The sequence below is a fragment of the Gadus macrocephalus genome, chromosome 4 (assembly GCF_031168955.1).
Source record: "Gadus macrocephalus chromosome 4, ASM3116895v1".
NCBI lineage: Eukaryota > Metazoa > Chordata > Actinopteri > Gadiformes > Gadidae > Gadus > Gadus macrocephalus.
In genome coordinates this window covers 26,702,541-26,709,747 of record NC_082385.1, presented here as the reverse complement: position 1 = coordinate 26,709,747, position 7,207 = coordinate 26,702,541, and positions in this window count along the sequence as shown.

Here is a 7,207-nt window from a genome sequence, read left to right as displayed (position 1 = left end):
TAGTCATTCAAAATGGTAGCAAGATATGCTTCTGAATAGGAGGTAGTCATAAACAGCGATCTTTCCTTATTTACTTTTCCTTTTCTTTTTTTTTTTTCTTTTTTTTTCCAAAGTGCAAACATACATTTACAGACACCACATAACACGACAAAACCCAGATACGTGCGACAGACATGTAACATATACCAAAACATAAAGAATTATACGGGACAAGGACGGATTACGAGAGGGTTTGGGGAGGTGTTTGTGAGAGGGAGAGTGTGTGTGTGTGTGTGTGTGTGTGTGCGTGCGTGCGTGCGTGCGTGCGTGCGTGCGTGCGTGCGTGCGTGCGTGCGTGCGTGCGTGCGTGCGTGCGTGCGTGCGTGCGTGCGTGCGTGCGTGCGTGCGTGCGTGCGTGCGTGCGGCCAGATGCTTTCCTCCGGCATCTCCGACTTTTCCTTTTCTGAGGTTAGGAGGGAAATGCTCAGAAGCATAGAAGCCCTTTTGGACCAAATTGAAATACATGAAAATAAGTTATATCAGAAATCAGAAACTCTTCGCAGATTTCAACCTTTGGACGAATGTTACCCTGACTATGACCATGTACATAAAATAAACCAGGGGTATCCCCACTTTTACCTAGTACGCCCTAACGACCAGGGAACCCCACTAGCAACTTGTACACCCTAACGACCAGGGTACCCCTATGACCTAGAACCCCCTTACACCCAGGATACCCTACTATGACCCGGTACCCCAATATGAAACAGTTATCCCATTAGCTGTAGTCTGATTTAAACAAACAAACAGGTGTAAACCGCAAGTGCCTGAAGCAAACTCGTTACCATGATTGGATCCACCTGTCCTAATTACTTAACTGTGTTTTCTGCATGGTTTTCTTCCTGTTTCACTTTACTTGTTTTCATCTTGACAGACTCCATCCAGAAAGACCATATGTTGCTGCTACTGCCATGGTTATTACTCTGATTCATTTGTCAAGTTGTTCAGGCCGTGAGTGTGGGCTATAGTGCTCTATGTATGTGCGTGAGAGAAGGCAGGCACCGAATTTGTGAACACAGCATTTTACTGTTGTTTGAGAATTTAAATGACAACGGTGTGTTTTTTTTGTTCAGTCTAGTGTTGCCTTAGCTTAAATCATGCGTGTGTGTGTTTGTGCGTCTGTTTGTGTGTGTGTGTTTGTGTGTGTATGCGCGTACGCTAACTGTATGCCTATCCGGCTGCTATATGTGCATATCAAGGTGCATTAATATGTTTCGCTAAATATAGAGCCAAAGAACCTCAGGGACTTTCTAATCAGAACCGGGAGAGAGACGCGGTTGTGAATCTCATTAGCAGAACAGGATGCAGGTCCGCGAGGTGTTGTGTAACGGAGCGAACATCGGATCCGCAGGCGAGTTACCTCACCCCTCGGATCCGATAAAATAAGCATTGACCCAAACACTAGAGCCAACTGAAAGTGACTCTCTCGCAGGTGTACTGTAACCATGGCGCCCTCTGAATTATGCATCCACCGCCGTGTCCACTGCCCCGGCCTTCGGAGTGGGCTCCTATCAGCAGGCCATTCATTAGGACCCGCTCGTTTCGGATTTACAGCCATCCAAGAAACCAATTGCTGTTGAATAGCGATCCGTCAACGCCTCTGTTTCAGGCCCAGTTTCCCTGTCCTTCTCGCTCTCTCGCTCTTGTTTTTTTTCTTTTCTCCTCATTCTGTCATTCATGGCTGCGAGGCTCGCAGTAAGTATCTATCAATGCTCTTTCCTTTCTCTCTGTGTCTCTCAGCTTCTCTCTCGTCTCTCTCTCTCTCTCACTCTCCTTTCTCTCTGTCTCTCTCTCTGTCTCTCTCTTTCTGTCTCTCTCTCTCTCTCTCTCTCTCTCTTTCTGCTAACTCTTTCTCTCTCTCTATCTCTCTCTCTCTCTATCTCTCTCTCTCTCACTGCTTATTCTCTCTCTCTCTCTCTCTCACTGCTTATTCTCTCTCTCTCTCTCTCTCTCTCTCTCTGTCTGCTAACTGTTACTCTCTCTATCTCTGCTCACTCTCTCTCTCTGCTCACTCTCTCTACCATGGTTTGGCACATCTTTGTTTTCCCCTCAAACTTGTTAAAAAAGCACAAACTCACACACAAACAAACACATACCCACATAAACAAACACACAGCATAAAAACAAATAAAAACACAAACACAGGGAAAACTCAAGGACATTCTCACCGTGAGAGAATGCCACACACTGTGAGAACAAGCAGTCAAACGGCGACAGGAAGATGGAAAGCGAGAGTGTGTGGATACCCAAACAGGAAACCAGCATAATTAATGTGCCAATTCAAACAAACTTCCTGTCCTTCCTCGTTGGCACACAGAGCGGGGGAAAAAAAACGATGGCCAGGGAATTCGCTGTCTGCGGGCGGTGACAGCGGCAGCTCACCGGTGAACAATACGAAAAAGTATGGATCTGTAGTCATGGCGACTCCCCAAGCCGGCAGGGATCGCCGTTCGTTAGGCCCGTGGTAATTCACAGGCTTTATTGGATAATGAGTTCCTCCCTAAACAGGTCTGAAAGTGACTGCGAGCGACGGAGTGATTGCAGAACAGGCGATGTGGGAGTAGGGGAGGGTGTTTCAAATCAGACACCGCTTCCCTTCCCGGACGGCATCAGGGCTTTTGTCTGGCTTCCTGCGCTGGGAATTGCACTGTTAGCCGCTGGCTCCGAAAGTGACTCAGACCTGCCTCGGCTGGGCTGCTGTGGTTCCTGTTTATTCAGTTTTCCTTCTCCCTCCCGCTTTTTTGTCTTTGTTAAGTGTCTTTATTTGTCCGTTCCTCTCTTTCTCTTTAAGAGTGAGTGGATATTGAGGAGGCATGTGTCAGTTGTTTATATGTGTGTGTGTGTGTGTGTGTGTGTGTGTGTGTGTGTGTGTGTGTGTGTGTGTGTGTGTGTGTGTGTGTGTGTGTGTGTGTGTGTGCAAAGGGAGGGCTAAAGCTTATTTTCCCTCCTCCAGCTTTCCTTCTCTTCTCCTCCTCTTCCCATGTCTGCACACAGAGAGCGTGAGAGAGCACTCTTCTCTGACCACTTTCTTACCATTACTCTTTCCATTCCTTCTTTCTCTCTTTCTTGAATTCTCTTTAACCACCTGTGAAACTTTTAGATTCGAGCCTTCTGAGCTGTGAGAGAGAGAGAGAGAGAGAGAGAGAGAGAGAGAGAGAGAGAGAGAGAGAGAGAGAGAGAGAGAGAGAGAGAGGGGAGACTGCTGATTTAACTGCTTGTGTGTGTAAAGACCACACGAAGGAGAGACAGGAGGTAACAAGGGGTGAGAGAGAGAGTTGGCTGATTTAACTGCTTGTGTAATCACAAGAGACGGAGAGAGAGAAAGGGAGAGAGGGCAAGACGAGGGTAGAGAGACACCAGAATTAAGTGAGAGAGAGAGAGACAGAGTGAGCTAAGGGGAGCGAGAAGCGAACGTGGAGGGAAAGGAGATACGCGGCCCGACAACAATGGAAACTCAATCAGGAAACGGAGACGAGGCGGAGGCCGGGGGGGGAAGCGGCGTGTCACTGACCCCGCGCTCCACTTCCTGTCGCCCCCCTGGACCCGGAGCCGCAGCCACGGCAACGGAGGCCAAAAGCAGCGAGCGCTTCGACGTGCGACTGAAAGACCTGCGCAGGGTGTTCGAGACGCCGGCCTCCTCCGCGGTGAGTAGGGCGCGCGCTCCCACGGGACTTTTACTTTGCTGAGTCGGCTCCTTGGTTCTCCGCTGGAAGGCTGGAAAGGTGGTTGTGTAAGGTCAGGTTTATTTTACTGTTATTATTGATTTATGTAGTGTTTTAGAGTGTTTTAAGAGTTGCTGTTTGATCCGGCCGGACTGGCAGACAGAATGACAGAATGGTGTTTTGATGAATTGCTTGTGAACTTTTATTTTCTTAAAATGAGGTTGAAGGGAAGGTTTACTTTCCTAAACGACATGTCAGAGAACTCTCTTTTTCGTTTCTTCGATGACATTTATTTTCTCATGTGTGGCAGAACCTTTTTTTTCTTAGACCGAGGTGTCAGTGTAGTGTCTTCAAGGAAATTTCACCGTTTTTAGTATTCTGACATTGAATAGTGCAGAATCTTTCTTTTCTTAAAACGAGATTAGAATACAACTTTTATTTTCTTAAATTACATGTCACCGAATGTTTACAACGTTTATTTTCTTAAATGACATTTCACTAATGTTTATCATGTTTATTTTTCTTAAATAATATGTCACCAAATGTTTATTTCCTGAGCTTTCATTTCAGGAACTTTTAATTTTCTCATGAGCTGTCACACAACATCTATGCATCAGCTGAGATGGCACACATTTCATTTTGAACTTTCACATTTCCAATGAGCTGGAACACAGCCATGGAACCACCTGGGTCAAAATAAACTGTCAATGTAGCTAACCGATTGTTAACTACACCTCTCTGGTGGTATATTTTCCACAGGCTGAGGTTTAACTGCATTTTTAACACCGTTGGGGCATTTATCAGATTTTCAATATATTGAAATATTCATGAACTGCTGGACCTTTACCTTCAGTTCATTCAATGGCTTGTGTGTGTGTGTGGGGGGGGGGGGGGATGGGATTGTGTATGTGTGTGTGTGTGTGTTCGTGTGGGTGGTGATCTCAACTTTCCTATGCAATGCGATACTGTGAGGCTGTGCCTGTGTGTGTGTGTGTGTGTGCGTGTGCATGTCTATGTGTGTGTGTGCATACATTTGTGAATATGAAACCTTTTGAATCCCTACACCGTAGGCAATGGGTGCTGGACCTTGAAGCTAAGAAATAGTTTTGTGTGCAAAGTCAGTTTTCAGTTTTTTTCCGAAAGACGCAGGTTAAACTGCCCGAGGTGTTGCCGTGGATACGGTAGCTTGTTTGTAACTCGGTCGGCAGCAGAGCTATGATTACAGCTCCCGGTTTGTTTCTTTTTTAGTTTTCCGGTTGGGTTCAAATCGCTGACTTGGCCCTTTTCTCTTGCTGGTGGCTGAAGGTCACAGTCAAACTCCTCCTCTCCTTGGCTTTTTGCCTTGTTACTTTTTTTTCAACTGGGTTTTTCCTTTTTTCCGGTTGGGAATTGGCCTCTCCAGAAGGAAAATGTAAGCCTGTCGGAGTCGGTAATGGGGTCGTTCCAGAGAGATATTCTGCTCTCTCCTATTGAACCAGAAGCCTGTGATGGGGAGCTGAGTCTGACGCTACATCAGCAGGAGACACTCAAAAAGTTTACCAGGAATCACTGGAATACTCTCTTTCTTTCTCTCTGCTCTCTCTATCTTGCTCTCTCTCTCTCTCTCTCTCTCTCTCTCTCTCTCTCTCTCTCTCTCTCTCTCTCTCTCAGACTTATTCAGACTTATTTATTTCTCTCTCTCTCTCTCTCTCTCTCTCTCTCTCTCTCTCTCTCTCTCTCCCCCTCTCTCATTCTCCCTCTCTCTCATTCTCCCTCTCTATCAATATCCCTCTCCCGCTCTCTATATCAGTATATTTTGTTTCTCTCTCGTTCTCTCTCTCTCTCTCTCTCTCTCTCTCTCGTTCTCTCGTTCTCTCGTTCTCTCTCTCTCTCTCTCTCTCTCTCTGTCTGTCTGTCTGTCTCTCTCTCTCTCTCTCTCTCTCTCTCTCTCTCTCTCTCTCTCTCTCTCTCTCTCTCTCTAGCCATGGAAGAAAAATCTATTTCAGGGTTTTGAACTAGTTCCCAAGTTCCTCCCCGGATAGAAGGGTCAACGGTCCAACCATCTGAACTCTACTCAACTCAGATCAACTGCCCGCTCGGTTTTTCAGTGTCAGGGGGCAAGCTGATTATTAATTAATTTTTAAATAGCTGAATTGCTAATGCTGAAAAAATGCACAATAGCAATCTGGGATTCACTTTTAATTATGTTAATTGAGGTTATCAAGGTGTGCATTAAGCATCGGGAAATGATGTTCAATCAAGTCCATTGCAACCTCATGTCAATCGATTTCCTTCTCACTTCAGTGATGATTGGAGTCTGCTTTCCCTCTTTCCCACTTAGCGAATTACTTAAGTACACTCACATGGACAATGCAGGTGAATGAAGCAACGTTGTTTCAGTCCTGTTGTCCACGACTTTACGAGTATTATAAGTAGCAGAAGTAGGACAAATGACTGAGAGTGAGAGTTAAGTAGATCATGAATAAACTATTTACCTACTACTGCTAGTAGGTGAATTGCCGATGCATTGTGGGATCTGTAGTTTTTTGTTGTCAGAGCGTCGGCCACAGCCATACACACATTTGAGTGGCGGTGCACTGACTGGCAGATGTGGACACTGGACAACCCGTTATTTAAGGATTATTTGGAGGAACTACGCTGCACGGTTGAGTGTAATGTTATAAATATCCCTGTAATTGGCACATAGGCCAGGTTTGGCAGCCCTTGGAGGGAGAGAGAGGCAGAGAGAGAGAGAAAGAGAGAGAGAGAGTTGGACAGGGGATGTGGAAAGAAAGAGGGAGTGGAGAGAGCGAAAAATTGTGTGCATAGAAAGAGAAAGGAAGAGGAAAAGAGTGATGGAAAAATTAAGCATAGAGAGAGTGGGAGAGAAAGGGTGGATAGGAAAAGAGTGGGAGGGAGAGAAAGCATGGAGAGGGAGAGTGGGAGAGAGAGCAGGGCGAGAGAGAGAGAGTGGGAGAGAAAGTGTAGAGAGAGTGAGAGTGGGAGAGAAAGAGAAGAGAGAGAGAGTGGGAGGGAGAGAGAGAGTGGAGTGGGAGAGATAGAGAGAGAGAGTGGAGGGACTGAAAGAGTGGAAAGAGAGAGAGAGAGAGAGAAATAAACAGAACACGTGGACAAATGCGAGCTGCGTGCCTTTTCATTCCTCAGCAGAGGGATATTAGAAGGAACCCAACGCTATTACGCCACCAAACCGTCATCCTCATCCGTCTGTGTTATTATTCAGCTAGCTGCTGACCGCGATGGACCCCTGACCCCCGAGAGAGTCGAGACGCATCGCCAAAGCACTAGACACACAAGCGCCGCCATTAGGGCCTCCGCGCCGTGGCGTTTGATGGGAGTAGATGTGAAGTAGATGGGAGGCAGGGAGGTACTTGTGGTAATGGGCTTTTTCTCGCACACGCTTGAACAGGGGGTTTCAAACAACTCTGTTTCGCTTTCCCGAAATGTCATGCCTTTTCGAGCAGAACAGGATGTAAGCACCGGGGGGCGAACCAGGGAACTCTGTGCTC